The sequence below is a fragment of the Silene latifolia genome, chromosome Y (genome assembly GCF_048544455.1).
Source record: "Silene latifolia isolate original U9 population chromosome Y, ASM4854445v1, whole genome shotgun sequence".
Classification (NCBI taxonomy): Eukaryota; Viridiplantae; Streptophyta; class Magnoliopsida; order Caryophyllales; family Caryophyllaceae; genus Silene; species Silene latifolia.
Genome location: NC_133538.1, coordinates 340,347,126 through 340,357,198, shown reverse-complemented (window position 1 = coordinate 340,357,198; position 10,073 = coordinate 340,347,126). Strand labels below are relative to the sequence as shown.

The 10,073-nt window shown below is 45.2% G+C and overlaps 1 non-coding gene across 1 annotated transcript; it reads right to left on the bottom strand.

Annotated features, from left to right (window-relative positions):
* Positions 1 to 223: 223 nt before the first annotated feature.
* On the bottom strand, positions 224 to 332 carry LOC141635626 (small nucleolar RNA R71). Its single transcript, XR_012540299.1, has one exon. It is a non-coding gene; the product is annotated as a small nucleolar RNA R71 (small nucleolar RNA).
* Positions 333 to 10,073: the final 9,741 nt, after the last annotated feature.

Here is a 10,073-nt window from a genome sequence, read left to right as displayed (position 1 = left end):
GACCCCTTGAAACATATGGAAATTTTCACGGACTATTGCTGTTCAATACCTATACCGGAGGGGGTAACTCAAGATGAAGTAAAGGGGTTCATGTTCTTATACTCCTTGAAGGATTCGGCGCGAGATTGGTATCGCTACCTCGATAGAGTAGCAATTTGAGTCACCGATTGGACATCTTTAGCACTAGCCTTCTACAAGAAGTACTTCCCGCCTTCGAAGACTGATGCCTTGAAGAGTAAAATCACGAGTTTTCAGCAAGGAGCCGACGAAGATTTTTGTGAAGCATGGGGACGTTTCAAAAGTTTGGTCCGAGCTGTCCCTCATCATGGCTTCCAGCAATGGTATCTTTGCAATCTATTTTACAATGCTCTATATGATGATTACAAAGTCATTTTGGATGCAGCTGCTAATGGTAGGTTCCAAAATAATACCGGTCAAAGTAAATGTTGGAACACCATTGAGGAGATGGCAGTCCATAAAGCTGAGTTTGGAAGTTCACGTGGTAAGTCACGAAAGCAAAGTGAAGACATGACTGCTTTTGTGTCACTTATAACTTCCATTTCTACCCGTCTCGAGAAACTCGAGACTTCTGAAGCTTCCAAAGGAAAAGTCGAAGTTCCTATTCAAAACTCAGATGAGATCGAGAAGTTAAGAGAGATGGTCCAACTCCTTTTGGTTCAAGTGGCGAATATGGAAGCAGCCGGGATTGAGTCCTCACGAATTTTGTGAAACAATTGGAGAATATGGAGGCTAAGCAAGCCGCTAATTCTTCAATTAAATGTGAAGGGCCGGTTGAGACGATCAATGCCATAAATCTCAGAAGTGGCCTTTCTTATGAAAGCCCCGACGAGCAAAAGGAAGACTCGGGAAATGATGAAGAAGCTCGTTTGAATTCTGATGCAAAAACGAGTCTGAATGCCAGTGATTCCGGTCGATCGACCGACATTCCCAGTCGATCGACTGAATTGTCAGACAAAATAGTTTCGGTCGAAACTATTCATACCTAGCACATCCAGTCGATCGACCAACACCCTCGATCGATCGATCGAGATACCCGATGCGATAATTCGGGACAGAACTATTCACGCCCGGCTACTTGGTCGATCGACTACCCATACGATCGATCGATCGGATCTCCAGAGCAGGATGCAAATCCGTCAACTAGTTTGCAAGATTCATCACTCATTGATGATTTGACGGGGGTTTTAAACCTACGGAAGCCGAAGGTTACTGATCCTACGGCCAGTGTTGCAGTCCCGTATCCGGAGCGTTTGAAGGCTACCAAGTCGAGCGTAAGTTTGGTAAGTTTCGGAGATGGTCCGAATCTCGAGGTAACAGATTCCTTTCACTCGATTTAATTACCAGGTACCCTCTTACGCTAAATTTATGAAAGATATTTTGAATCGTAAGAGAAATTTTCGTGATGATGGTAATGTTGCGTTTGTGGAGGAATGTAATGTTCTTTCACAAGTTAATGTGCCACCGAAATTAAAGGACCCGGGTAGTTTTTCAATTCCTTGCACTATAGGTAACCACGTAATTGGAAAGGCCCTTTGTGACTTAGGGGCCAGCGTTAGTGTCATGCCGTATTCTGTTTGCGAAAGGTTAAACATTGGTAGACTTAAGGTGACCGATATTACCGTTCAAATGGCAAATAGATCGACTCAGAGACCTATAGGTGTTCTAGAGGATGTACCCGTTCGAGTGGGTAAGTTTTTTATTCCTGTAGATTTCGTTGTTTTGGACATTCGAGAGGATAGTCGGATACCTATTATTTTAGGCAGACCGTTCTTACATACAGTGGGCCGTGTGATAGATGTCAAACGCGGAACCATCACCTTAGAGGTAGGGGATGACACCATTGAGTTGATCTTGCTCACAAGGCAACCGAACCTCTTGATGAGGATACGTGTTATTCTATTGATGTTGTTGACAGGATTGTTACTTGTAATTGGAGGGAATCCTTAGCCAAGGATCCCTTAGCCGATCTAACTCATTCGGATGAGTGTGCGAGTATCTGAGTGGAGAATCTTTGAGGAGCCAGATGCTTTGGTTGCCTCAATGGAGAGCTACGAGCTCAATGAAGAAGAAGATGAGTTGCTTTTGAGCCTGGCCAACGATAACTTGGTGAACACTTGCTACACCATTGAAGCTGATTCTGTCTATGCTGTAGAGGTAAAGGTGCCACACAGTAAGCCACTTCCCCTAATCTTAAGTATGTTTTTCTAGATGATACGGAGCGGTACCCGACTATTGTTAGCTCTAAGCTTAACGATGACCGGTATCTGCTTTGATGTGTGTACTTAAGAAAAACAGGAAGGCTTTGGGTTACTCTTTGGATGACATTAAGGGCATCAGCCCCGATGTTTGTATGCATAGGATAGAGTGGAAGAGGGTCACAAGCCTTACGAGACGGGTCAACGCAAGTTGAACCCGAAGATGCGAGGAAGTTGTCATGGCCGAGGTGATGAAACTACTTGATGCAGATATTATTTATACAGTTGGCAACTCCAAGTGGGTTAGCCCGATTCGGGTGGTCCCGAAGAAAGGAGGGACTACCGTGGTTAAAAATGATAAAAATGAATTAATACCAACTCGAGTAGTGACGGGGTGGCGGATGTGCATTGATTATAGACAGTTAAATGCCGCCACTAAGAAAGACCATTTCCCCCTCCCTTTTGTTGACCAAATGACTGAAAGACTTGCTTCTAACAAATTTTTTTGTTTTCTAGACGGATATTCGGGGTTCTTTCGATCCCTATTCATCCGGACGATCGAGTAAGACTACTTTTACCTGTCCACGTGGTGTTTTTGCTTATCGTAAAATGCCTTTCGGATTGTGTAATGCCCCTGCTACCTTTCAGAGGTGCATGATGGGGATTTTTTCTGATTATATAGAGAATATTATGGAAGTATTCATGGATGATTTCTCGTTTATGGCGGTGACTTTGATCGTTGTTTAGCTAACCTTGATAAAGTCATGCAGCGTTGTATAGATGTTAATCTTGTTTTAAAATCGGGAAAAGTGTCGGTTTATGGTCAATGAGGGAGTTGTGTTAGGGCATCCGATTTCGATAAAGGTATACATGTTGACAAGGCAAAGGTGCAGGTGATTGAGCAATTACCTCCTCCCGTGAATGTTAAAGGAGTGAGGAGTTTCCTAGGTCACGCTGGTTTCTACCGGCGTTTCATTAAGGATTTTTCAAAAATTGCTAAACCACTTACACAATTGCTTCTTAAGGATGCTGTCTTTGAATTTACTGATGAGTGCCATGTCGCTTTTAACAGGTTAAAGGAGGCCCTAATTTCTGCGCCAATCATTCAAATTACTGATTGGGACCTCCCATTTGAGATCATGTGTGATGCCAGCGATTATGCTATCGGTGCGGTTCGGGACAGCGAAAGAATAAAGCTTTGAATGCCATATACTATGCGAGGCGAACTCTGGATGAGACTCAAGTCAACTATTTTACCACTGAGAAAGAGTTTCTAGCTGTTGTTTTTGCCTTAGACAAATTTCGGTCTTATTTATTAGGTTCTAAGGTTATTGTTTACACTGACCATGCAGCGTTGAAGACTCTCTTTATTAAGAAAGATGCAAAGCCAAGGCTTTTGAGGTGGATACTCCTTTGCGGGAGTTTGATTTGGAGATCGAGAGATAAGAATGGAGCAGAGAATGTGGTAGCCGACCACTTATCTCGTCCACAATGACAGTAAAGGGAGGATTCTTTGCCTATTAATGATTCTTTTCCGATGAGAGTTTGTTAGCTATTACTACTTCAGGTTCTTATCCACCTCCGTGGTTTTTGCCGATTTTGCTAACTTTGTTTGGAGTGGTAGGATACCACCCGAGCTTTCATGGCAGCAGAAGAAGCGGTTTGCCTATAATGCTAGACAATACTTTTGGGATGATCCTTATTGTAATACCCCGTATTTTATTATCGTTTGGGCGAGTTTTATTATTTTATGGTGGCGTAAAGGTAATGATAAAAGCGTAAAAATAATTGTTTAAATTATATCGCGAGATGAGTCGGGTTTATATTTGAGTAGCATTTTTGGGTCGAGGGGTCATAACCCATTTACCACTTGTTACCCATTTACCCACCTACCATTTTACCTCACCAAACCCTAAAAACAAACCCTAATTCACCTTTAAAACCCTATCCCTTTCCCCTACCGTCATTTTGACAACACAAAACAACAACCCTCCTTCCTCTCTCGTTTAAGCGTTATATACGGCCAAAGAGAGCACGCCGGTGAGTGTGGAGGTAGTGGGGTCTGCCCCAGAGTCCGGGGAGTCTTTGCTAGTGGTCGAGGGGGTGGTGGTACAGACCGGAAAAGCGCAGGTCGACGGCCGTCATAGGTATGGGTTCTCGTTTTCATTTCTGTCCCACCGTTTTGTTTTGTGTTATGCGTCTTTTAGGGACTGTTGTGGTGGTCGTGGGGTGGTGAGATGTGTTGTGGGTGTAGAGTCGAGTCGGGTGGTGGTGGTTAGAGTGGTGGTCGTTGCTGGTGGTAGTTGCAGTGGTGGTGTTTAGGTGTCGGGGTCGGTGGGGTGTTTTTGGGTAGCATTTCAGACATAGGAAAAGGGGTGGCACCACCGTGGACTCGGGGGAGGTCGAATCGGTGGTGCCACGTGTGTCAGGGTCGCCGTGCGACGGTGGTGGCAATGGTGGTGGTTGGTAGGGTGGCAGGGGAGTGTCGTGGTGGTTGTCGGGTTAGATAAGGGGACTGTTCAGGGCGTTTTGTGGCGGCAGGAACGCAGGCAGGGGGTTTTGCGGTGGTGGCCAGGACCGCCGGCGTGGGTCGACCACGTTGGTGGTGGTGGGTGGTGACCAGGCCAGACCTGGTGTCAGGCCTGGTGGTCGGCGGTGAGGATTGGGGGTTGAGGGGCGGTTGTGACGGGTTGTAAAGGGAGTGTGCGTGTGTTGTGTCATGCGTTGTTTTTGAAATTGTTTTGTTACGGGTTTTATTTTAATGAGTCGGGAATGCGTATACTTCTAATATTTACATTATTAGTTTAATTATTGAGTTAATATTAAAGTTGCGGTGACGGAATAATGTATTTAAGCTTTTGAGTCGGGATTTTATTTTGGGAAAGTTACTATTTTTAGTAACTTGCTATTTTGGTAATCGCTACTTTGGGAAACTTCCCATTTTAGGAAAACCTTCTATTTTGAGTAACTTATATTTTTAGTAATTTCTAAATTGGGAAGGTTTCTACTTATAGTAGCTCTTGAGTATGGGAACGGGAATAGTTAATTGAATTAATTATATTATGTATATGTTTAGGTGGCGAGTTTCGGGTGGAGTACTTCGATCTGCATTAGCTTTTATCGCTATTTGAGGTAGGGGAATACACTGGACTTGATATCGTATTATGTGACTGGATTGACTGAATCGGTGGTTTACATGTTATAATATGATTGTCTGATTTAATTCCGTTAAGTTCTATTGTTGAACTGTTTTATTATATTATTACCTTGGAGTTGGTGGAGGTGGTGATGATGACATTATGATAAGGCCCAGGCGGGTTCTCGCAGACTTGCCCTGGTGTCCTCAATTTCTGAGTGGCGGATCGACTATGGTCGATATTTATAGTCTACCGGGATCGGTATGGCTGGGTTGTCCGGGTTGTGAGTTGTGATGGCGGTGTTGGTGATGGAGGAGTATGTGTTTTATGTTATTGTTATCAGTATTACCTACTCGGCCTTCGTGGGTCGACCCCGTGTATTCGTGTACGCCTGTGATGATCCAATTATTGGGGAGCAGATTGACATGTATTCGAGACCGATGGGAGCTGGCCGGGAAGAGAGCTTGGATGACCGACTTAGTGTCTAGCTCACCTTAGTCTTTTGAGTAGTTTTAACAGACTTATTATTTGGTCGTTTTTGGAGACTTGTTTTTATTTGATTGTAATGTCACTATAAACATTATAATAAAGTCTTGTGCTTCTTTCCTTTGTTATCTCTCGCCTCGGGCTTCCGAGATGGTAACACCATCATTTATCTGAGGAGTCCTAGTTCAGGCCCTTAAATAAATGGGGGTGTTACAAAGTGGTATCAGAGAGAACGATCCTCAGGCCTAAACCAATGAATCCAATGAATTTAGGAAGAGTCAAATAAAATGAACCCCGGGATAGAACTGTTAGGAGCACACTAAAGGTAAGGGATGAGTAAGGGGCCCCCTCACACCGAACCATTGGCCCTCTCAGTTTGACCCGGGAACCCTGAGTGCATATGAGAGGAAGGGTAGAGAAGTTGCATGATACTGAGCATAACTCCATATATTATTGCCTAAGTATTAACCGATTGTTATGATAATTGTTGCATAAAAGTTGATAGGAGGTTGTGGCATAATACTTTGCATGTTTTAAGGTTGAATTATACTTATACATCTATTAAGTAGTGTCAAAAGGCGATGCCTAGTGATATGCGGTTATGTGATCCCTAAGCCATGCTAGATAGACAAGTAAGATAAGGAGTAAAAGAATTGGCTAGAATTACCAAAGTGTTTTGTGTTGCAGCTAATCCCTAAAATTCTCTTGTAGTCATGCCTCCAAGAAGGAACACGGTTTGTAAACATCACCCAGGAAGAGTTAGATCAACTACTGGCTGAGAATGAGGCCCTAAAGGCCAAACGATTGGATCCGGGAAAGATGAGTACCATTGTGGCAAGGCATAACCCCACAAAATTCACTGGAGAGGGAGAACCACAGTTGCTGGGGGAATGGTGTAGAGAGTTCACCAATCTGTTTGAACTGTTAGCATGTCCGGAAGAGCTGCAGGTGGATCAAGCTGCCCACTATCTTAGGGCCACAGCCGGTGACTGGTGGACCAGGAACAAGGTGGAGATACGAGAGGTTGCTAGGGATCTTGAGACTGGACACGTATCTTGGTTGGAATTCCAAGAGCTTCTGAAGAATGAGTTTATGCCCGAGTTCCAAAAAGCCAAACTTCGGGAGGAGTTTGACACCTTCAAGATGACAGAAGATATGACAGTGGAGACTTATCATCGGAAATTCCGACAGTTATCCTCATACATTGATGACTTTGGGCAGAATGAAGCTATGATGGCTATGAGGTTTGAGCGGGGACTCACCATGGACATCAAGAAGAGGCTCACAGCAGCTCCACCCACTACAGTTCAGGACATTTACTTGAGGGTCTGGTGTCACGAAAGACTCTCGGAACAGATCAAGGCCGATAAGAAAGGCAAGGCCGAGAAAAGGAAGCGGAGACCACAAGTGATAATCTGGGGCAAAGAAGCGAGTTCGGGCAGATATGGTGGGTACTCCACTAACAGTGCCCTGTGGGGTACGAGAGCTCGAGTGGAGGTGGCTTCGGGGGCACCGGTGGGGGAGGTAGTTCTGCGGGGCTTACTTGTTTTGGCTGTGGAAAGACAGGACACAAGAGGTTTGAATGCCGATCATCCGGGGCGAATCGGTGCCTGGTGGATACAGGGCACCTATGTCCGGGTTCAGTGGCTCTCGTTCGGTGGGGTCAGGTATACGGTTATCGCACACCTATGTCCGGCTACGGGGAGGTGCGAGGTCCGGAGCTAGTAATGCTGACTACCAAGGAAGCTACAACAAACTAGAACCGTAATCAGCAGAGCCAGCAGAGTGGGAGCACCAACTTCCAGAAGACTACAAATGAAGGGAACAAACAATCTGGAGCAGCTTCTTCAAATCAGAGTGGGGCTAAGTCTAGTGGCAAGCTCTTCGCCATGGGCAAGGAGGCAGCTAAGAATGACTCTCACGTGGTGACGGTACATTTCTGTTAACTCTAAACCCACCTTTGTGTTGTTTGATTAGGAGCTACACATTCTTTTATATCTCACGGAACATGCCAGAGTCTTAAACCTTAAGTCATATGATAGAATTGTTGATTCGGTAGTGGTACCTTCGGGGGAGTTGGTATCTTGTGATAGAGTCTACACTGGGGTACCAATTCAGATCGGAGAGGTTGTGTTTCACTGTGACCTTATAGAGTTTCCCTTGGGGGGTTTTGAGGTGATTCTGGGGATGGACTGGTTAGGGAAGTACAAAGCTTTTATCGACTGCCATCAGAAGAAGATCTCTTTGAGGGGACCTAAGGGAGTTAGGGTGTCTTATAAGGGGTATGTGGTCAAGCCAAGAGTCAAATTCATATCTGTTAATACCCTAAAGTCGAGTCCGAGGAAAGGGGACCATTAATCTTGTGTCGATGTGGGATAGTGAGTCGGAGACCCCTAAGGTGTCCGAGATTCCAGTGGTGAGGGAGTTCGAGAATGTATTTCCGGAAGACATTCCAGGGTTACCACCGAAAAGAGAAGTGGACTTTTCCATTGATCTAAAGCCAGGAACAGGGCCGATTTCTAAACCACCTTACCGTATGGGGCCGAAAGAGATGGAGGAATTGAAGAAGCAGTTGGATGAGCTAGCTGAGAAAGGTTACATACGACCTAGTGTTTCACCTTGGGGAGCACCAGTGCTGTTTGTCAAGAAGAAAGATGGAAGCTTGAGACTTTGCGTGGATTACCGTGAGTTGAACAATGTGACCGTCAAGAACCGTTATCCTTTGCCAAGGATCGATGATTTGTTCGATCAATTGAGTGGAGCCGGAGTTTTCTCTAAGATCGATTTGAGGTCAGGTTATCACCAGTTGAGAATTAAGAACGAGGATATACCTAAGACCGCTTTCAGAACAAGATATGGGCACTATGAGTTCGTGGTCATGCCATTTGGGTTGACTAATGCGCCAGCAGTGTTTATGGACCTGATGAATCGGGTGTTCAGTCCTTACCTGGACAAGTTCGTGGTTGTATTCATCGATGATATTCTGGTATACTCCAAGAATGAGGAGGAACATGAGGAACATTTGAGGTTAGTCTTGAAAACCTTGGAGGAGAACCAGTTATATGCCAAGCTGAGCAAGTGTGAGTTCTGGTTGAAGAAAGTTGCTTTTCTGGGCCATGTGATTTCCAAGGAAGGGGTGTCGGTTGATCCTAGCAAGATTGAGGCAGTGACAAGATGGCGAGTCCTAAGAATGTGGGTGAGATCCGAAGCTTCTTGGGGCTAGCAGGTTATTACCGAAGGTTTGTCAAGGACTTCTCAAGGATCGCCAAGCCATTGACGTCCTTGATGCGGAAGGAGAACAGGTTTGTTTGGGATGAGAGTTGTGAGGAGGCGTTTCTAACCCTCAAAGAACGACTCACTACAGCTCCTATCCTTGCACTACCAGATGGGAATGATAACTTCGAGGTGTATACCGATGCTTCCAAGAAGGGTCTGGGGTGCGTATTGATGCAAAACGGGAAGGTAATCGCTTACGCTTCTCGACAGTTGAAGACCTATGAGGAGAATTACCCTACTCATGATCTAGAGTTGGGGGCTGTGGTGTTTGCGCTCAAACTATGGCGACACTATCTTTATGGGGCTACCTTCAAAGTGTTTTCCGACCACAAGAGCTTAAAGTACATTTACACACAGAAGGAGTTGAACATGAGACAGAGGAGATGGATCGAATTGATTGGCGACTATGACATAGAGATACTTTATCATGAGGGGAAAGCGAATGTCGTAGCCGATGCCTTAAGCAGGAAATCCATCCATGCTTTGAGCAGTGCTAGATCTAGAGTGAGGATGCATAATGAGCTGCGGAGGATGGGAATCCACGTGATCCGGCAAGGAGAGACTCTTGGGGACTTGACCGTTGAGCCAGAGTTATATGAGGAGATCAGAGAGCTACAGAAAACCGATGCTAGAATTCAGAAGTGGCGCAGCACTATAGAACAGGCAGAAGCTGGGGTTGATTCCAGGTTTGTTATCCATGCTGATGGTAGTCTGAGGTTTGGGGGACGGTGGTGTGTTCCGGATAATGATGAGCTGAAAAGGAAGATTCTTACTGAGGCACATGCCACGCCTTACTCGGTTCATCCTGGGGGAGATAAGTTATACAAGGACCTCAAGAAGACCTTTTGGTGGCCGAATATGAAGAGGGAAGTTGCTGAGTTCGTAGCTCGATGCTTGACATGCCAGAGAGTGAAGGGTGAACATAAGAGGCCGCAAGGGAAGGTTCAACCACTAGATG